This window comes from Brienomyrus brachyistius, chromosome 13 (genome assembly GCF_023856365.1).
Source record: "Brienomyrus brachyistius isolate T26 chromosome 13, BBRACH_0.4, whole genome shotgun sequence".
Taxonomy (NCBI): Eukaryota; Metazoa; Chordata; class Actinopteri; order Osteoglossiformes; family Mormyridae; genus Brienomyrus; species Brienomyrus brachyistius.
Genome location: NC_064545.1, coordinates 19,211,656 through 19,233,952, shown reverse-complemented (window position 1 = coordinate 19,233,952; position 22,297 = coordinate 19,211,656). Strand labels below are relative to the sequence as shown.

Here is a 22,297-nt window from a genome sequence, read left to right as displayed (position 1 = left end):
TATAAATAATTACACAAGCCTCTAGGAGCAAACCCAAAGAAAATGTGAGGTTAACTACCGATACAGCTTATACTTAGCAGATTACACTAGGGTCGATTTTACAGTTTGACGTACTCGCAGCATTTTAATGGGCGAACAAATGACATTTGGATAATGATGCCAAACATGAAGACGATTCATTTGCATTCATTTGATTTCTAAGCATTTATCCAAAGCAGTGAACCACCTTTATTGGTGACTGTTATACACAGGCCTTCCAGGACAAGTCTCCCAAACCAGGTGGCCAGATCATACTTCTCCATCACGCTCTCCTTCATGCCCTTTCCCATAATCTGATCCTGCCAAATGTTTCAGGAATAACTGAGCAAAAAAAGTAACTTTCCCCCTATTTTTGAATAACGGACTTTTATCCATTGGCTCATGTCCACACTATGTTAAGAACGCTAAATACGTAAGCTGCCATTGCTGGACATGTATGACAGTTCCCCCTAGGTTAAACGACTTCGACACATGTACAACTATGCAAGTCATGCGAAACGGCATTACGGATGAAATTAAACAGAAACTATTAGTCATTACAATCCGAGTGTCCTACTCACGGCAAGAAGTAATCATTGCAGAACAGACTGTACCCAAAAATGAGTTTGGTGTAACCCAGTCCCATGCAGGGCTAGAACATCATTAAACCCAGTATGTGGCTGTCCAAGCAAAGGGGGGGTGGGGGGGTTAGAATAAATTGGGGTATAAAGTTTTCAGGAAGAAATTACAGATGGTACCACAGACCCGTAACTACAAAGTTTAGATGAAAAGCTCTAGGGTGGGGTGATGTGACCAAACAGACACCTATACAGATGGGTGAAATCCAAAAGCGGTGGTTGTATTAGTCACTCCTGCTACACCGATGAAAACGGCAGTGAGCGGATGGACCGGCCTGAAGGGAAAGGCGAGCCGCACTCGTCTGCGTGCAGGGGGTGCGTGGGCTCCGTGCTCCTTCAAAGACAAAGCACGCTGCAGAGGGCTGGGCTTTGATTTCTCGCTGGGATATCAGAGGACGGGAGATCGATACTCATTACCGCTAACCTTTTCACTATTACTTATTACCATGTGCTTTTATCCAAATTGGTTCACATGGAACGGAATGGCAGTTTCATATGCTTTAGTGCATCTGGATGTTTGCAAGAGCAAAGATTAGATTATCTTCGCAAGGATTTCAGACCAATTTACCCCAGGAGGCATTTCAGACCACGGACTTTCAACCTGCTTAAAAACTGTTATACCTCCAACCTCCAGAAATATCTCATTTAAGCTTCATTTCCTGCTATCCTTTGAAAGCTATTAAAAATGTAGACAGGGATATCATTTCACCGACTGAGCGCAGCAAGCAATATTAAAAAGAAAATTAACAAAAAAATAAAACAAATTAAACAAAATAAGGGGAAATTTCTCCTCTGAGATTAAACAGAACAATCCATCGAAAATTACAAAACACTTTTTAACGGTTTTGGGTAATTTTCATTAAAGCTATATTGCTTCATCGATGTGGTTCTGTTTCCAGAACAATCCACTATGTTAACATTCAATTACTATCAAGAAAAAGATTAAAGATCCTTACAAGCCACAAGACTGGGCATCATTCCCTTTGCTCTAAACCCATCCTACATTTTTAGGCAAGAATTTTTTTTCTAATTAATGAAATTAATTAGCTATCAATATTTACAGTGAAATAGTAAGTAATGGAAACAGGCTGGGGAAGTTTTGAATAAATAATAATAATAAAGATAATAATGCTGGTACCTGGTACCTTGTCGGAGAGTTGCAATCCTTTGAGGTTTATTTTTTTTTTAACAGAAGACTTCTAAGCAGCAGACACTGTAATCATCATTTTCAATAAAAAGCGAGCACCTTCTCAGAAAAATGCGTCACCGGTTTGAATTGTGGCAAAATATAACGCAGAGATACGTCTGAGCACCTTGGAGTGCTTTCGGTGTCGCAACCTGCCTGAAAACACCTTGCAGGTTCTGCAGAACCTCGTAATTATGCCATGTGGATAGAGCAGCTCGTGGGACGGCGGCTCCCGCCAAGGTGTCCATAAATCACCGGGGGGGGGGGTAAACAAACACACGCCAGCCTCATTAACATGCTAGTCCCCCACCCCCACCGGAAGCCACGAGTCCTGTTTAATTACAGGGCAGCCCAGAGCTGACGGGCTACTTCATCTTGTGTGTGCTCCGATCGTGGCCTGGCTGGGTTCTATGTGAGAGCGTGGACCGTGGGTCCAGAGAGAGACAAAGGAGGTGGTCCTACAGCGCGGGATGGGGCGGTTCCTCGGAGGCAGGATACCATGAGGACACTGGGTGAAATGGAAGAGCTCTGGATGGGAGAGAGGGAGTGTGTGGGATCCGGCCTAAACCCCCTGATTCTCTCACAGTCCTGCCCCAGTCCCACAAGCCCGGTCATCAGCACCTCCCAGCCAACTGAGACCCTCTCCCCCGCCGGCACCCCTTCCCACACATCAATAATTCAACCCAGAGAGCCCATTATTAAGACGGGGGTGAGGGAGCAGAGAGAGAGATAAAGAGAGAGAATGAGAGCCAAAGTGAATGAATACAAGAGAAAATGAGAGGATGCTGGGAGGAGGATAAACTCATAAGAGGGGAAAAGAGAAGCAGGGCAGGGGGCCTCCCGGTGTGGGCAGCGAGGCCCCCTACTGGCGCTCAGCTCGCGGCCTGTATCTGGGCAGCCGCCACTTGCCAGTTTCATGTGCAAACCCCGACTGAAAGGGGGGGCGGCGCTCATCGTGCAGAGCGGGAATCTCTTACCGTTCCTCCCTGGTCTGCTGCCAGCGCAAATCCAGGCGCTTCGAGGAAATTCCTCACCTGGAATCTCTCCAGTCGGCTTTTCTCTTGCTGCCTCCCGTTCCCCATCGATAACAGGACCTGAGATTATTTACCCCGGCACTGTGAGGATGGCTTCGGGTCTTCGCCGGATCCCCCGTTTAAAGCTGGTGCCGTTGCTGTTGCCGTCCGGCCGCTACCCCAGCTCGCCCCTACTCTGCTGCTTCTCCCTTTGTTAATATGAATCATCCCTCCCTCCCTGGCCTCCCGCTCGCCTGCACGACGCACATTACCTTATTTGGGATTTGCCACTCTTCTTTGGCTTAATCTCAACAGACCTCCTTTCACCTCAGTGCCTCATGGCTTCTGGCCCAGGGAGGAGTCCGCCTGCTTCAGAGGATGGATGTTGGCTCTCCCCAACGGCCACAGACTATCGGTCTAGACCTGCCTGCCGGTTTCGGTGTCTCAGGTCATCGAGTGGGGGTTAACCAGCCGGCCGCGGGGCCACAAACCCAAACCCCGGGTACAACATGAAATGCTACAGCCTTATCTTTTGGCTGTAATTATGTGACAGTACAGACTGTGCCCTGTCACTTTCGATAAAGGTTCCTTTTTAAGGAACTAAATAAATGTAGTTTATCTGGCGTTTATGCATCATCAAAAGTTACACCATTACACTGTCGCCTCTCAAACAGGTTCCAGGAACCGGTTTTGTCTGCCTAGCTAACTAAAAACCACTTACCAGAGTCTTCCTCGCTACTCCCTCCTTCAGCTTCATGGTATAAGCCATCAGAGGCAATGCTCCCTACAGGAAATGAGGTCGCCATCCTCGAAACAGCATCACGATTCGAAATCAAAAGCTCCGAAATCCCGACCCGACGTTTTCTCCGCGATGTCCTCTGAGGGGTTCACTGAGCTCCGAGCTTTTTTGTGAGACAGCGCGAGATGTCGGGGCCTGCTGGCAGGACGCTCCCTTTAACCAGGCCCATGTGTGCCAACAGGAAGTTGTGTCATGATGCAGATTCCTGCTGCTTGGCGACCGGGACGTCGCCGCGGACGACAGGGACTCCACAGCTTTCCCCGGCCCCACCAGGGCACTGACAGCGTTTCCTGTGGCCTCACAGAGGTGAGAACCATCATTTCCCATCATGGACGGCTAAATATGTTTCCGGTCATATGGTTTAATATTTGCGTGGAGCGGGATTATGCTTACGTTAACAATAACAGTGTCTATTTTTGTAGGATGAGGGGCAAAAGGCTGCCCTACTCTGTACCTTGTCTAGTAACAACACAGTATAAAATATATTAAAAATACAGAATTATTATCTTTGAAAAGCATGTCATTCTCAAGTGAGTAAAAACTAATCATTGTTTTTCATAGATCTGAAGGATGTAGAATTCCTTACAGTCTGTAAAATTATAGGTCTTACTAATGAAATTTATTAAATTACTTTAATTGATCATTTGATTGTATGTAGAACATGACACTGAAGATGAAGGGGAAACAGGATGTAGTTAGAAAGGAATTTTTCATCCCACAGAGGAGCCACTATCCACGGCTGCAATCCCACAATGCACTTCCTGCGAATATGACCTACAGACGCCACTGCTGGCTTAAATGTCGCCCCAGCGATCCCCGTGAATTGATCCCCTCTCTGTGATCTCACCTGTCTTCTTTGCATGAAAGTAAAAAAAAAAACCAGTTGGCCTTATGCATGTAAACTATTCATTCAAAGAGCATGACCTGATAAGGGCAGAGATGGTCTTGCCAGAGCAAATCAGAGCACATTGGGGATGGCGGCACAAAACAGGTGACCAGCTAGTAAACACAAATAAATAAGTAATAAACAGAGGCAGAAATAAATATACTTGCTTTGTGACGTACAGCAAGCACAATGGCAGACAATGGTGAGTAGCTTTGACACCTTAACTGGGGAGGGGGGGGGGGGCCTGGTAATACCACCCAACAAGCTGCAGAAATGAAACCTTGCTGCCCTCCTGAGAAGAGCTGCAAGACTGCAGCTGCCTCTGGGATTAGGAGCGATTGCTGTTTAATACTCCTTTTTACAGGGCAGAAGTGGCAAGAGCTGTCGTAATGACAGGGGAGAACAAAGGGCTGTGTAATCGGTGTCCACAAGAGAGTAATAAACGCGTATTTTCTGCAGGCAGAAGTGTCAGTTAAAGCTTTGGTCAAAAACACACTAGGGGAGAGACTTGGCGATGTCAACAAATACCGTCTACAACACAAGCAGAAACCTAGAAAAGTCAGTCAGCAGTAGGTTATCGACTAATTTGCTCATAAACCAATATCTCAGATTTGTTGATTAAAATGGTTCACAGTGAAGGCCATGAACATACGCTGAGTTGGCCAGAGCTGCCAAATTCTTCTCTTTGTGAGGGATGAATGTACACTATTATCAACATTTCCTTAGTTACCGACAGTGGGCTGAAACAAACCTACACAAAGGTATCCCACATTAATCTAACCCTCACCCTAGGCGTAAGTTACCATGCTGACACACGGACAACTGGCACAAGACTCCTGAACCCCGTTTGCCTTTAGACATTGGAAATTTTTTGAGATGGGGTGTGGGGGGGGGGGGGGGGGGGTGTTGTGCAACAGATACAATCTAAAGAGAAACTATAGCTGGTGGTGCTCAAGTAAAATCGAATCACTCGTGCATCTCCTACTCAACCCATGACAACAAGTCAAAAACACAAAAACAACACTACTCACCACGGCTCTACCACATGTAATTATGCTGGCAAGGAAGCCTGTGTGATGCAGTGCTCCACCCGGTCGCACAATCGCTCACGGATGCCCCAAGTTCCACAGTCAGATTGCCTTCACTTTTATTACGCAAATAATTTATTCCTATTAAGACTGCGAGTTAAAAAGGCAACAATCGACATGAACTAAGGCAATCTGGACAGTTTGAGCTAGGCGTCCTAAGTCTTAGTGTGATCCCTGAAATATGCAGCGCAGAGACAACGGGGGTGGGGGGGGGGGTTCAGATGACAGACTCATGTAGCCCACAGGGACACATTCGTTCGTCTGAGTGACTGTGGTCGTCACTTATTCACATTGTGGTTCCCTGCACAACCACCCCTGTCATTCTCCAGAGATGGAATGTCAGGAAAAAGCAAGCCAAGCAAGGGGGGGGGGGGGGGAGAGAGCGACACTGTTGCTTTAATTCCTGCGTATAAAGAGATTTGTCATGACTGCTGTCTAATCTTCTCCATATATGGAAAAGGGAAGTCCGGGGCCCATGCTGTCATCAACCAGTAGCTCAGCTCTGTGCTTGATTGGGAGGGTCTGGATGAGGCGCCCATTCGCCAATGCCGGAGACAGCTGGGTTTGGCAGGGCATCGGAGATGAGGCGATGACAGCAAGGAGCTGGTTCGGTAATGGCCTGGATGCGAGGAAAAACAACGACGGAAGGACCTGGAGCCCCGCTAGTCGGTATGCAGCAGATGCTGGCCGTCCAATACCCAAATATGACTATGGGGGGATAAGGCCTCACGGTCGTCGGCAGGACTGTGCAGCGGGAGGAATGTTGGCGTATCTGTCACCTCAGGCAAGATCTGGAAGGGGCATCTGGCTAGGCGGCACGGCTCGCCCTGCCCTCCCAAAAAGGCATGACGCCACCATCCATTCAGATGGGACATTTCAAGGCGGCCATGTTGACATTAATCCAAAGCGGATTGCTGTCACGGACTGAAGGTGGCAGAGAAACACGGAGGGCATTGCAGTGCGGCCGCTCAGAGCTGACAGGCCTCCAGCCGTCCCTGACACACACACAGAGCTGTTGAGTTTGCTCTTTCCGGACGCCACACTGAAATCCAGCTCCCTCATTTTCCTCGTGCTGATAAGGCTTTCAGCAGTATCTTTATGCGTGTGCAGTCCTTGCCCACGCCAGGGTCATCTGCACATCACCGACTGACATCCATTTACCACCACAGACTGCTAATAGGGTGACCAGATAATCCAAGTCAGGGACGACACTGTGAGCTAGGACAGTAAACTACCATTTCGATCAAAACGACCTGGATTTCACTTAAGCATTCCTTGCTTAAGTGTTCTTGCTGTGTCCTACAATTATGCATGTGTCACGAATGTTAATGTCAAACAGCTGGATGAGTCCTTCAGTCAAGGGAATAAACCAAAGCGCAAGAACTGAACTATTTATCCAAGCAGAGGAGTCTTTCAGTCCTAAAGTAGTTTGTAAAACCTGAAGTAGCTCAAAGTGTCTCCCTGACATGGATTATCTGGTCACCCTGACAACTAACTACATACGCTTGGTTTATGAAACATGGGAACTCTGTTCTCTACACCCAAATGTGACCATCATCTATCCATTATTGTGCAGACCTCAGTCTGTCATAGATGCTGCTCTTCAGCTAGACCCGCGTGAAACATGTTGTGCTAACAGAATAAAAGCCATTACCATTCTAAAGGTCTTCTGCATGGTAATAGGTCCTCAGGTGTCCTAGACACCTGGACACCCATCTTTAAACGCTGCTACACTGTAAACATTTCCTCTTTTTGCATTGTCACAGATTTAACGCAAACGTCAAGAGATTTGAAACACGGCAGCAGAGGCTATGACACCATGCAACGGCGGATTATCGCAAGAGCGAATCTCATTATCTACATGATGCTTTCAGTAGATCTACATGAAATGGAAAGAATCAGCAAGAGGTGATGTTCTCACAGAGGTGTTCTTGGTGTCCGGAACTTGCTTAACCTCCTAGTCTCAGAGCTATAGATCGAATATCAACTATCAGGGGATTAAGTAAGTAACCAGTTTTCTGTTACACCTATTGGTCAAATTGCCATCGTACTACAAGGGATTTGGAAAGATTCTGATTGAATTAAGGACATATGGTAGATTGACACTGAACCCGTCTCCATCAGTTGCTCACTGTATTTCCTTCCGAGTGGAGGATACTGGGGGCAGATGAGTCACCCCGTGGTAACTGAAGACCTACATTCCCCTCACTGACAAGATGTCTATTCTGCATTATCAACGGACTTTGCCTTTCTGGATATGAAGACCAGTGGACCTCAACACTATGGACTAACATTATAGTTTACTATGAAGGAAAGGCTGTCTAGTACATCAACTTCTAGCTTATAGTTTAGTGTGCAGTTGAGTGAAAACTTCCAAAATGTTCTAGAAGAGGTCTTACTGGTTGCACCAAGGCTACTCTTCAATAATCCAGCTTTATCAAGCATCCGTTTTCTATACTTGCTTGTCATTTGCAGGATCACGGAGGTGACACTATGACACCGGACCTGTGCTGAGCCATTACAAAGGCACCTACAGGACACACTATGCTCATGACCCACAATGCACTAATGTTGCATTCCATTTAAACTTGGAAGTTGGAGTTTCTGAGTTCCGAATCGGAAATTTTAAGTGGAACACCCCCTGAAGTCAGAATTCCGCCTGAAGAAGATTTAGGAACCTCTGAAACTCCATCCATCCATCCATTTTCCAAATGGCATAACCTTCTGGATCACAGGGGGTCCAATTAGCTCCAATTAGCCCAGTGGTTCTCAAACTCAGCCCTCGGGACCCACAGCCCTGCTTGTTTTCCAGCTATCCCTCCCCCACAAAGTAGGATTTCTTCATTAGCCAGATAACTTGTTGGATTTAAGGTAGTCTGGGCTAAATGTAAGTGAACTAAGATAAATGCCATTTACACTGGGGTACCTTAAATCCTTAAATTAAGTCTGGCTAAGCAGGAAATCCTGCTTTTTGAGACAGTGTCCCTGGTATTGCTAACTGGCTTTCCAACGTGTACTGGAAGGCAGTTAACTTGGATTTGACTGTTCCCAGCTCCAACTTCCGACCTCCGAGGTAAATGGAAAGCAGCATTAGGGGACATGTCTCCTCTCGACAAGTTGGCTTAACTGTGGAGAGCATGAGGAGAAAGCTGGCCAGTCGACCCACCAGTGTCCTCCATTAGAGACTGATCAATAACTGCAGGAAGCAGAAGGAGGCGTAAGGTGCAGTGTTACTCTCTTTACCAAATAAATATCACATTTCATCTTGTACGCTCACTGCCTTTGATCTAACATTCGGCGTGAAATATATGCGAATGTTCAGGAAATTGGGAAGGAAAGTGCTTTCCATGGTTTTTTTTTCCCATGAAGACGTGTTAGGATGTCCTGTTCTGTAAAACCTGTGCAGTCCTGGCACTGATACCAGAGTAAATCCTCCACAGATAAACACTACACAGTCAAATTAGGCTTCGTTTTTTACAACCACAGGCAGGTTTAAACAGATAAACCTGGAGCAAAGTTACCCCTCTTCTAAGCCCTTTTAGTGCTTTTGATAGTGTTTGGCTTCAATAATCCCTTGTTATCAAGTTATTAAATTCCATTTTAGGACCAGATTTTGCACTTAAACCTATATCATTGACATTCTGACTACAGTGGATAACAGCTGAGCCATGTGACCCCACTTGACTATTATTTTTATTATTATTTTCTTGCTTTTGTGCCTTTGATTCAGCTCCTTTTAAGCCGCTTAGGGCATTTCAACATATACCTTCAATTGCTTTTGGTAAGATCTCCAGATCAACACAACACAAACAGTTTCACTTTGATCAGGCGAAGGCCCGGGAGACGCCAACCGCCTCCCTGTCACATGACAAAATGTAAAGGAACAATGTGTAGGGGGTGTGCAGGTGCATTATGGGTAATCGTTAGATAATGGAAGGAGTTATGAATTTAGCTACCACTGAGATACCAAGGGTTGCGGTAGGAGGGGGGATAACTTCAGGAGTGTAACATGCACCCCACTTTTCTGATGATCATGTGGCAGCGCCGTATCAGAGAGGCAGCAGAACACCAGTGGTCGGCATGTCAAGCCACACCGCGTGTCTGAGTGCGTGGATGGCTGGCTGGGCCTTGACGACCAGCCCCTGTTCCCAGGAAACAGACAGGAATAGTGAAATGTATTCAAAAGCCTTCCAGTAAGAGTATGTGTGCATTCACAGAGGTAATCTGAATTTCATAATCAACAAAAAGGTCCTGGTTGGTTTAGAAATTATTTAAGGTTAAATGTCTAATAAAAAACTTAACATTATTGTCATACAGAGAATTAAAGGTTTTTCAAACTGTGGACTTTGCATTTGGAATGACCTTTTGATTTATTTAGTTGCAGTAAACGGTCAAACAGAGGGATAAAACGTGCCACCCTGACAGGCCACATTACTGAATCACACTGCTCATTATGTGAAGCTCATTAGGTGAAGCTCATTAGGTGAAGCCCATTAGGTGAAGCCCACAGGAAGCCATGCTGTCCAGACACCTCTTGTTCTGCCACACAGGGGAGCCACACTGCAGTTCCGCGTATCAGTTGAGGCATCCATCAAAGACATTCCTGGGAAGATGTCACACGACTGAGTCCATTTGTCAGGAACTTACCCCTACTGTAAGGTAGGACTCCAGGGGTCTCATATAAGCCCCCACCATCATATCATGCCCTCCTATTGGAAGGGGGGGGTGTCATCTCCCACATGGAAGACCGATCACTGCACTCACTCATCCAGATGGATCTCAGAGGAAACCCTCTGTCGAGAGCTGATGATGTGAGTATGAAGTGGACGGGGGCTATGAGTAATGTGATATTTGGGGGCTCAAAGAGTCACATCATCTGGTAAGAAAAGCAAGTGTCCTCATCGTGGGGGGGGGGGGGTCTCACTCAAGGGTTACGGGTTCAAAACCTAGGGAAGGCCCCACTGCCATAGAACCTAATCTTAATTACATCAGGCCAGCATCAAGCTTTGGAAATTGGTCATGTAAATCTTTAAGGTGCATAAATCTCTTTCGAATGAAACAGATTGCACTCTGTTAACTGGGGTAGGCTCCAACCCCCTCCGTCCCCCAACATTGACTGGGATAAATGGTGAGAAAATGGATGGAAAATCAGACGGATTATACGACAAATAATGCGACAAATAATGCAATGTCGTTTCGCTTCATAACAAAGGCTTGTCTCCCAGAAAACATTGATGGGGGCCTGGCAAGATGAAATGCATATCAGCGATCATTTACACATGAACCGCGGCCCTTGCTCATCCCAGAGGTTCCGGCTGAGATCAAAAGGATTCATGAAGTTGCTCGTAGAGACTGAGGAGAGCATAGGGTGTGGTGGAGCCCCCTGCAGAACGGGAGAATGCTGTAGCAGCTTCAGAGTGATGGCGGGGGTGACTGGTCAGTTGGCGAGACTTTCCGGCAGAATCCCAAAATTCCAGGGACCGCCTGGAACCGCGACGTTGGACTGCGCCGATGGCCAAACCGGATGATCTACAGTTTGAAGTGCGTACCTCATACTGCTATACTAGAGCTTCTAAAACCACACCCACTGAACAACACCTGATAAGGACGATTTATATCACAGAGACTGCTCTTATTATTGACTGGAATCCCATCCAGGGTGTTACCCAGCCTACTGCCCTATACTGCCTGGGATAGACTCCAGTCCCCCCCCCCTCAAGATAACAATTACTACTACTGATAATTGATAATACTACTTCTAGAGGTTTTTGGTGATTGGGTGGCTGTATTGCACAACACATATTTCATGTGAGCACTGAATATTTTGATTCAGCCACTTAAGATAAGAGATTTTCTTTAGAAATCACAACAGTGATCAAAGTTGTTCCTGGGTCACAAGTTGAGTGAGGCTCCTTATTGGCTACTCCAGCTAGCAAGGGAGTTCCTGAGAGAATAGAAGGACCATTCAGTCAGGTTACATGACTGTGTGGACTGCACTTGGAAAGGGGCCTGACAGAAGCTTTCCTTGATGATCTTGGGACACCTGAGGGAGTCTTTGGAAGGACGGTCCTCACTGTCGTTTCAGAAACTGAGATGTGACTTGCTGCCCCCTGCTGGTCAAAGCCCTTCAGTGCGGGAATGAGGGTACGAGTCTCAGTTTGAAATGTGCGACACATGCTCGTATTCCTGCCAGCAACTCCTAGTAGCATTTGGCGTCGACGAAGCACAGACAGCCTCTTGCATCTGCAGGCAATCTAACTGGGGTCTTGAGTCACCTGATCACTCACTGGCGACAGAACGCCAAGGCACGTGCTGTGAAGAGTCACAGCTGAGTCAGAGCGCAGCCACTCGCTGTCAGACCTGGCACCAACACAAATCGATATTCTGCTGCGCTTACCATATACATTAAGTGGCGGGGGCTACACGCCCCCCCACTACGGCGGTAACACGATGCTGTTGCATTTCTCTGTAATGCCGCTGTGCAAATCAGGCCGCTCATTCACGCTTCGGAAAATTCGGAGAGGGACCCCGTTAATCCCACTGAAGCGACTCTTAATTCCTGACAAGGAATTTAAACCAATCTCCAAGGGTGGCTATTACTTTGGGTCTTATTCAGAAATAATAATTAAGGGGGAAAAAAACGCCTAAGTCTTCAAAGATCTGCGCCGAATCGTAAGCCAAATGGAGGGAAACGGAGCCCGTGGCTCAGCCAGAATCCATATTGCACGGCTGATCGGATCGCTTTTCCACTCTCCTTCCCAAAGCCTGTAATGATGCCTCCAGCAGAAAGACTCTAAAACAGGAAATGGCCTTTTGAACCCAGCTTAATGATTAATAAACACAAATTTACAAATATACTATGCAACTCTGTGCTGGAAGTTCATACTAGAGACTATCTGGGGGAAAAAATCAGGAAAAAACCTGTCACACATCTCAACAGAAATGCATCTGTTTTCTTGATATGCTTTAAATAGCTACGGCACGCGATGTAGTTTTGTCTCAAATGTCTGGATATCGAGTGACTGTAGCTTTAAGGATTTATATAAAGTGCGCCGGCAAAGCCCTGACTGGGAACTAAGGCTTGCACGTGTGGGCGTGAGACGCTTTTGGCCTGGTGCTCCCACACGCGGATGCACATGAGGGCTTGTGTGTGTATGCATCCAAACTGCAGAGGAGAGACGTGTCACAACAGGAAGAAATGGAGCAAATTTAGGGCTGGGAATCATAACAACAGGAGAGTGAGCGGGGTGAGCAAGGCCACATCTTCCAAGAACTGTGGGAAACACTACAGTCAGGAGAACAGAAAAATTACAAATGTGATAACAATGAAACAATAATCAGACATTACTGAAGATGAAAAGTCCAGTGGCTACAGGACGTGGAGGTTGATTTGACCTGTTGAAAACTTGCTTATCTGATGGTGACAGACACTTAAGATTTTGTGGTGACCTTTGGTTCACGCTAAGAAATGGCGACTGTCTGAGGACCGAGCGAGACTATCGCAGCACGCAACGTCCGAAAGGAGCGGCAGACGTCAGTCTGCACCCTCAGCTCTCACCGGTCAGATGGACGAATCTGAGATGATTTACGGCGTAAACAGACGACCGGCGACAAATCGCGCATCACAGAAACCCCCCCTCCATGGGTACTGAAAATAATGATAATTATATGTCTCTTTGCAATAATGCAGTATACTGGAAATCCGTGATTTTTGCATATTCCTTCTTCCTCTCCTATGAGACACACATATAAAGGCAAGTTTGGGGTCACAGACCAGGGACAACCATTAATCCAGTGGCCCTGGGGTCAAGGGCCTTGCTGAACAGTAATATGATTAAGTCTGCCTGCCACGAGAGCGAGATTCACTCCAGCGACCTTTCAGTTATGGCCGGGGCCCTAATCCAAGCGAAGCACGGGGTCCTGAAGCTACTGTGTCTGTACAAAAGACTGAGAAGGTAGGAGGCTGCGTTATCGCGAGTAGGCCGCAATTGGACACACGTCAGCTGGCCCCGCCCCCTGGTGGCACCACTGTCAAAGGGCCTCGTTTAGATCGACATGGCCTGACCAGCCACCACAGAGCTACAGTCCAAATTCAAGGCCACTGTTCCCCTTCTATCTTTCTGAGAGCTGCAGGACATCTTCGTGGACATCTGTGGTTGGTATCCCAGCATACATTGCTGCGGTACGATGGAGATTGCTCCTCCTAAACCTGTTGGACCAGCCCATCGCCAGCTCTTCACCCCTCCATTACACTCAAAACTCCTAAACTCAATTATAAAATACCAAGAATCAGCAGCTGTGTGAAATGAGCTTAACCAGAATCTGGTGACAATCCCAGCTCCATAATCAGCTTCTGTAAAAACCCAATAAGAGGGTAATTAAATAGTAAAAATTACGGAAGTCTGGCTACAGCCAAGTATTATATTGTACGATACAATATATCTGCCACTCTAGCTAACTGCAGGAGATATACTGGTTCATTCTAAAAACAAAAAGGCCTGATATCTTCCCAAAATAAATTCAGCATGGTGGGCCAGGGGAAATCACGCTGAAGATAATCTGAGGCACAATCAAATCAACCCATAAGCGTCCGTAGCAATCTGGGAAGGGGGTTACCTTGCTTTGTCCCGGGAGAGGGGAAGTTCCACACAACCGGCCTGACAACGTGCACAATGGGTAACAGGAAACGGGCAAAGCCTGGCGCCTTCATCGCCTTTCCGCCCCAGCAGGTGCGCCACGGGGCACCCAGCCGCAACCTGGCGTACGCCGTTCAACACTGAGCCTCTATGAGTGAAAAACGCCATTGCCTCCTGCTGCACTTCAGCAAAACATTATCATTTCTTAACAATATACGGATGAGATTCAATGTGCTGATATTGCATCTGCTTTGACGTGAAACGCCATCCGTTGGGGCGCAGGTGGTGCAGTGGTTGTTGCTGAGGCCGCACGCTCCCTGGGCTGCGGTTCTGCGTTTATGGATTGCACGTTTATGCCAATTTCCTCCCCCCGGTCCAAAAAGATGCGGTGATGTGAACAGCACCTTCTAAAGCACCTGAAGTGTGTGCAGGAAATGCGGCAGACTAACAGCCATGCAGGGTGCCCCCTGCCTGCTGCCCTGCGCCCCTCTGGGAAACCGGTTATGGAAGATGGATGGAGTCTAACGTGGCTCACAGAGGGTGGGCGGGGGTTCACCGCTCACAGGATACCAGCTAACGGAAACTAGCTACAATAACATTTAGCTCTCCCTTTTGGCCATGTTTCCTATATAAATTACACATCTGCATTAAGATGGACAAAACAAAAGAACCCAACAGCAAGATAAGCGAAATGATTTGTCTCTGTGCACGTTTCTGTACAGACCTCTTGTTTAATTCCTATTCACTCCCTGTCTGCGCTTATCACAACTTGGAGACACTGAGGAATTCGCTTTCATGAGAGAAAAATGAGAATGTGTCTATGTATAGCAGATTAGATTAGATTTCTCACAGGATGTGCTTTAAAACTCTTTTGCTTATTTACTAAAAGCATTAAAGGGTCAGGCCTCTGCTTATCTAACTGAACTGATGAATGTGAGCAATGCAAAGGATGCACTGAGATTCCAGAATGCAGGCCTTCCTGCGACAGAATGCAGGCCTTCCGATGACAGAATGCAGGCCTTCCCGTGAATCCTCACATGAATAAAAAGACTGGTGGCAGTGAAACCTTCAGCTGCAGGGATCCTAGTCTAAGGAAGTGTGCCAGCATATGTAAGGGATGCGCTTCGGTGTCAGAATTTAAATGAAGGTATATCAAAGCCGAGCCAGACACCCGGGATCTCGCTGTATAAACACGTCATATTCTTTATTTATGGACATAAAACACTCTTTTCATCCCCTCTTTCTTAATCAAAGCCAAGCAAGAATAATAAGAATAAGAAAAGAAATCAATTAAGCACGATGGTGACGCCCAGCTGCACATCAGCAAACAGGCATAACCTTGGCAGGTGACTTAACCACAGAGAATGGATGCTGATGCCCCTAGACCATCCTCACGGCGGCTTCCCCCACTTTGTACATGAAGATCTTACAGCAGATTTATCTTCTGGGTCTCCGCAGTATGACGAAACATATAAGGAATAATAAGCTGTCGTTTTACACGCGGCACATAAAAAGGAATGTTAATGAATACAAACTAAGAGAATTTTTAAAAACCATTAAAGAATGAGTCATGATTTTACATAAGCACGATATCTCTCCCCCCCCCAATCATCTGAATAAATACAGTGAAATTGCAGTTTAAAGACCCAAATTCCACATTCGCTCGCACTGCACTCGTTACATTACACAGACGGCCCTTTTCTTCAAATTAAAACTGCAGACAGAAGTGATGTGGTCTGATTTAAGCAGCTTGCCTGCGATACGAGGAAATGACAGCAATTTAGTGTTTAGTCGACAGCTCTTGGGTCACGAGATTTGCCTGCGAGATTCGGTTTCCTCCCTCAGTTTGGCTCAGTAAAGAGGATGGGGGGGGGGGGGGGGGGGTTAAAGAACAGCAGAGACCACTTAAAATGCACAGCTGTGGCCCTCGATGGTGAGAGCCTGCCATCACTGATGGCGGAATCCCTGAATGACAATCAAATCTGCCCTTGAATGGGTGGGTGAGTGAGTGGGAACCGTGTTCAGGATGCTATGCCTGGTTGCTAAGATACCCGTCTCCCCTCAGACAGAACCGGCACTGTGCCGTCTGAGACAACCCCCTCTCCCCAGGTCACAAACACGTATGCAGCCAAGCCTCGCTGTGCCTTTCAGGGCTGACAAGCTCCTGCTCGGCACACAGAGAGATGCAGCACACACCACTGTGAGGGCGCCGTGTTCCTGCCCGAGGGGAACATCTCCACTATACCAGCAGGATAAATCGCTTTCAGGATCATTACTGTACATGTCGACATTCAGAGAACGTTAGCAGATAACGAGCACCCAGGGGACGACACCTGTTTCTAAGTGGGGTGAAGCATAGAAAAATAAAGAGCTAATCAAGGATTAATCACCTCCCAATCCACGCTCAACCTTCCAAGATGGAAAAAACTGTAGGGAAAGTTGTCCTGTGAGGTAAGGCACTTGATCCGGTGAGCGAGGGAGTCTTCTGGTCATGTGACCACTTCATCCCACCACTGGGCTCACACACGCAAGGCGCTGTGCCTGCAAACAAACCCTGTTTTGTGCTCGGTTCCCACACAGTGGAAGACCTGGACGCAAATGTTTTCATCCAGCGAGACAAAACCCATGGAAGCGGAACAGCCTGTGCTCACGCCTCCCGCCGCTGCGCTGGTCCGCCGCGGCCGTGTAAACAAACGATCACGCGCTGAGAGTGCAGCGTCGTGCTGCTAACGGCTGCTGAACCTTAAATAACTTCAAACAACGTGCAGCTGGGTGGGGGGGGGGGGGGGGGGAGGTGGGGCGATTAAGCACGTGAAGCAGCCCCTGTTTATGTGAAGAGTGGTGCCCAGCAATGGGTGGGGGGTGCCCCCCCCCATGCCCACAGCTGCGAAAACACGACTGGAAGTGACCAAGAGGCTTGGGGGACGGGGGGGGGGGGGGGGGGGGGTGTGGGGGCTAGGAGCTCCTTGGGGATAGCAGTGGATGGCATGGCGTCTAGATGGGTGGGGCAGGAAATGGGGCACGTGGAGCAGCCGGCACACCCAGAGACGCGCCTCCCCACCTGCTGTCCAAACATTTCCTTAGGATCCTTCCATGTCACCTTCTGGGACTAGGATACAATATAATGTGCACGATGGGCCCACATTCTAGGATTAAACCTATTGAAATAATAAAGTGGTGGATGCCCCCCCCTTCCCCCACTCTGTGTTTAACATTCTGTACGCTTATTGCTCATTAAAACACTCCAGTTCACAGAGCCTCACTTTGATCCTTGGCGCCCTGGAAACCATCGCCATGGTATCAGGTCCGCATCAGACCGACAATGAGAAAATGATGGATGCAGCCCGTCTTCCCCTTGCCTGGGGAAGCGCCATCGCCTCGTCCTGCGCCAGTCACTGAAAAATGCAGGTGGGATGGGGAACATATTTCTGCAGGGGGTGCTATGGCAGGCAGGCTCCCCTAACCGCTCGTGGTGAACTCACTGCCTGTGTCGCGCTCGCTGGCGACCACAGGGTTGTGTTGTTAGAGGTGATGCAGGATGGGAAGGAAAAGGATCAGGCGAGAACGGCATTTAATCAGGCCTGCAGGACGGTGCCATTAGCTGCTCTGTGAAATCCAGCCTATCGCCCCCTTCCTCACATTCATTTTTTAAAGATCTTGAAATCCAAATTTAAAAAAAAAAACCTATACATTTCCAGTCTCTGGACCCTGTACTTGGGGAAAAAATCCAGGCATTTTTAAATATTTAAAACCAAATGTAACATTCTTGACTTTCAAATAATAAACTGCATAAAAAAATAGTCTTTGTGTTGAATATTAAAGAAAGGATTTGGTTTGCAGGTGATGTTCTCTCAGGTTTGGGGTTCAGGAGGTGCCATGACACAAGGCAGCAGAAACTTTCCATATTTCACATTCCCTCGCTAATCGTGATACGACCACAATGTTCCCCGCCCAGCCCCGCTGACGTAACTCCAGCAGCAAAGACAAGAGTCTGATTTGTTAAAATCGCCTGAAGACCTTTGCACTGGACTCAGCAGTGGTCAGCACTGGTGGGACCTCCGTTCCCTGTCAGGAGACAGTTCACACAGTTCCCGTTAATACGTCCCCCCTGCTCCTCATTCCTTCTGTACATGTACATTACTGTGGTTTGCTTTTTTCCTGGAGAAGAATCTGCTGGCAGTGATCTGCCGCTATATTGCGAATGTTTTCCCGACACATTACAGTTCTCTCTGCTGTGTGTATGTATATACATATGCATTACATACTATTAGGGTTATTATATTACTCACATCCTTAGCCCGACATCCACGTATCATATGCATTTACAAAGTATGTTTTAATATGTTTACATGTATTTAAAGCATGTGGGAGGGGTATTTTAAGGCTTAAACTATATATAAAAAAATGTTTATTTATATGGTCTATCTATATTGCAGATTTTCACCTATCGCTGATGGGTCTGGAACGTAACTTCCGCGATAGGCGGGGGATCACTGTACTACGGTGCGTGCCACACACTGACCAGCAGGTTCAAAATAAGCATATATAGTATTAGCATGGTATATATTCTATTATTAATATTAAATATATATTTTAAAAGACTATGCCCTGATGGGTGAGTAAGGAAAATCAAACTGAACATAGATATGTGGGAACACTGAGCACAAACCGGGATTAATTCTCAGGTGCAGACAGACCTTCATCCCACTTCAAAGGGTGCTGTCATTGTTCGGGGGGGGGGGGGGGGGGGGATTCCCTAGACAGGTTAGCGACCAATGGCAATCAGGAATAGTCACCACATGTGCAGGGCGCCAGCAGATGGGAGCATGAAGACATCCTGAGACAGGAGCACCGTATCACAGGGTTACACAGCGCCTGAGAATGTTCTAGAAGATAATAGGCCCACTAGAGCTGAGGAGTAGAAGAGCAGAGCACAGCATGGGAGGGGGGCTGGGACTGGGGTCGTATCGTGTTTCGGGGTCTGGGTGACCCCTTCCCACGCGGACGCACATTCCTCCCATATCTTAATGTAAACACAGCCAGGATAACTGCAGCAACCTGCCCACTCAGTCTGCTCCACTCACCGGCCGGAACAGAAACTACAGTGACGATCCTTTGCAGAAATGCTCGACCTTCCACACTGAATGCGAACTGAAGGGCTCGGTCACTGTGCTTACACCCACCCCCCTCCTCCCTTCCCCACCGACTGTGGCTGCCATCACCAGACCTGGCCCCCCGGCGCCATCCTAGGCTAATACTTCAGCCCCTGCAGCGTGTGACCGTGGCGGGCAGCTCTCCATGCAGGGCTTTGACGGGAAACACGACACCGGCTTTTTATAGAATCTCACCCCCAGTCGAGCAGCCGGTACCTCAGCTGCGGTGATGTCAGGCAGGCCTCCAGGCCTTTTGCTGACCTGGGGACCTCAGCTGGAGTGATGTCAGGCAGGCCTCTAGGCCTTTTGCTGGCCTGTGGACCTCAACTAGACTGATGTCGGGCAGGCCTCTATAGGCCTTTTGCTGGCCTGGGGACCTCAGCTGGAGGGATGTCAGGCAGGCCTCTAGGTCTTTTGCTGACCTGGGGACCTCAGCTGGAGTGATGTCAGGCAGGCCTCTATAGGCCTTTTTCTGGCCTGGGGACCTCAACTGGACTGATGTCAGGCAGGCCTCTAGGTCTTTTGCTGGCCTAGGGACCTCAGCTGGAGTGATGTCAGGCAGGCCTCTAGGCTTTTTGCTGACCTGGGGATCTCAGCTGGAGGGATGTCAGGCAGGCTTCTAGGCCTTTTGCTGACCTGGGGACCTCAGGTGGAGTGATGTCAGGCAGGCCTCTAGGCTTTTTGCTGACCTGGGGACCTCAGCTGGAGGGATGTCAGGCAGGCCTCTAGGTCTTTTGCTGACCTGGGGACCTCAGCTGGAGTGATGTCAGGCAGGCCTCTAGGCCTTTTGCTGACCTGGGGACCTCAGCTGGAGTGATGTCAGGCAGGCCTCTAGGCTTTTTGCTGACCTGGGGACCTCAGCTGGAGGGATGTCAGGCAGGCCTCTAGGCCTTTTGCTGGCCTGGGGAGTTCCAGGAGAGTGATATTAGCTGCTGTAGCAGGTCGAGCGCTTGGGCGAGTGATCAAGGCCATTATATTAGCCTAGACTTCACTGATCCTGGTTTGTCAGTACATCCACAGGGCGACACCTGACCTTCAAGTGGAGAGGGTCACAGCCAAATCCAAACGAAGGGCTTCTTTGAGTGCTGGTCAATACTGCCGTACCACAGTTTACATTCCTTGATGACTGACATCAGTTAAATTCAACAGCAGACTCCATAACAAACTATCATTCGCACAATAACAAAATAATCTCTCCCATTGTTCCCATTGGCAACATCATCAAATGACAATGGTAGGGTCAGTTCAAAGTCTGAACAGACCCAATGCAGCCAGACACAAGACAGGTCAGTGATCTACAATATTGCCTTTCCTCTATTTTAGACGTTAATCAATCACACTTCATTACATACTCAAGATTCCAGCACTCACTTGGCACAAAACTCATCCTGAGGCCTGGAAAGGAGGGTGAGAGTGAGAGAGAGAGAAAAATGACAAACTGGCTGGCAGTTAGTTTAATCCGTTTTTAAAGCACTTCTGTTTCCAAGGCGAAGAAAGTTCTCATGTGAATCCCCAACTAACCTCACTTGTTCAGTATAAAGGAATTCAGACCCTGAGACAAACCGGTCCCCAGATCTCAAGTCACAAGCACGCAGTGAGGTGATGTGATGTACTGTCCCTCCGTCCGACTGTCCGTCTCCCTCCCGGGCGGGGGGGAGGGGTGTCAGTGAGCTAAAGTCACATACGGCATGTCCCAGTGGCGGCCACTGACTTTGGTGACATCTTCTCATTGGTATGTCAAAGTAAACCAGTTTTGCCTGGGGGGGGGGGGGGTCACTGTGCGGGCACCATTCGCAACAAGGGACATTCCCCGTGTACAGCAACCATGCATTCTCAGAGTACAGAATCACATGAGACCCAACAACAATGATGACTATGGATAGCAGGCAGCTCTGATTTAGGAGTCAGGCCAGTGACTGCATCAAACGGACACAGCCAGTGTGCTTACAGCAGGTTTATGAGGGGTGTGTCAAACCGCACACAAATCAGATCAGGGCTGCAGTGTATCACGCTCTACAACACAGGAGGACCCCCCTTTCCAGGGTGACCGTTTTTTAAAGCGTGGCAATAAGCAGAATTCAATAAAATACTGGGGGGAAATGGGGGAAAGATAGGTCATGTCAAATTCATTATGGTTCATTAAATGCCCATCTGAGAGTAAAGGGGGGTCAGGAGGCCAGGCTGCAGGGGCGACACAGTGAGGTGTGGCCAGCGGAGCAGGCGGCGGCTGCCAGGGATGGTGCTTGGGTGGGGGCTCGGAGTGAGGTGACAGCGGAGCAGGCGGCGGGTGCCAGGGATGGTGCTTGGGTGGGGGCTCGGAGTGAGGTGATAGCGGAGCAGGCGGCGGCTGCCAGGGATGGTGCTTGGGTGGGGGCTCGGAGTGAGGTGACAGCGGAGCAGGCGGCGGGTGCCAGGGATGGTGCTTGGGTGGGGGCTCGGAGTGAGGTGATAGTGGAGCAGGCGGCGGGTGCCAGGGATGGTGCTTGGGTGGGGGCTCGGAGTGAGGTGATAGCGGAGCAGGCGGCGGGTGCCAGGGATGGTGCTTGGGTGGGGGCTCGGAGTGAGGTGATAGCGGACCAGGCCGCAGGACAGATGGTTTTTACTCCCTTCTTTAGAGGACCAGTTGCTGAATAGGAAAGGATTTTTAAGCCCTATTCCCACATGAATATTTATTGAGCTCTGCGGTTTGGGGAGGAGGGGTGTTTTTGAGGGGCCAGGAAAAAAACATCAAATGTGTAGGTTGCAGGGGTGTAGCTTTCCAGCCCCCAGCCCCCCCTCCTCACTGTGCCTCACCCCTCCTGCACCACCTGACCCACACTGTGGGGCCAAAAGAAATGCCTGGCTGACTAGCTGTGCCATTCGAGGATGTGGGGGGCAGTT

At 48.4% G+C, this 22,297-nt stretch overlaps 1 protein-coding gene across 6 annotated transcripts in view; it reads right to left on the bottom strand.

Annotated features, from left to right (window-relative positions):
* Positions 1 to 22,297, bottom strand: part of peak1 (pseudopodium-enriched atypical kinase 1) — an 83,146-nt gene that overhangs the window by 45,982 nt on the left and 14,867 nt on the right. Inside the window, exons 1-2 of one of the 6 annotated variants that reach the window (XM_048972427.1) lie at positions 3,577 to 3,794; positions 2,820 to 3,282 (exon numbers count right to left, since the gene is read on the bottom strand). The exons of 2 other annotated variants lie outside the window; for them this stretch is intronic. The gene's annotated coding sequence lies outside the window, so the exon portion shown is untranslated. Of the gene's footprint in view, positions 1 to 2,819; positions 3,509 to 3,576; positions 3,795 to 22,297 lie in introns of those variants that run through there. 3 more of the 6 variants (XM_048972429.1, XM_048972431.1, XM_048972428.1) reach the window with 3 other exon arrangements.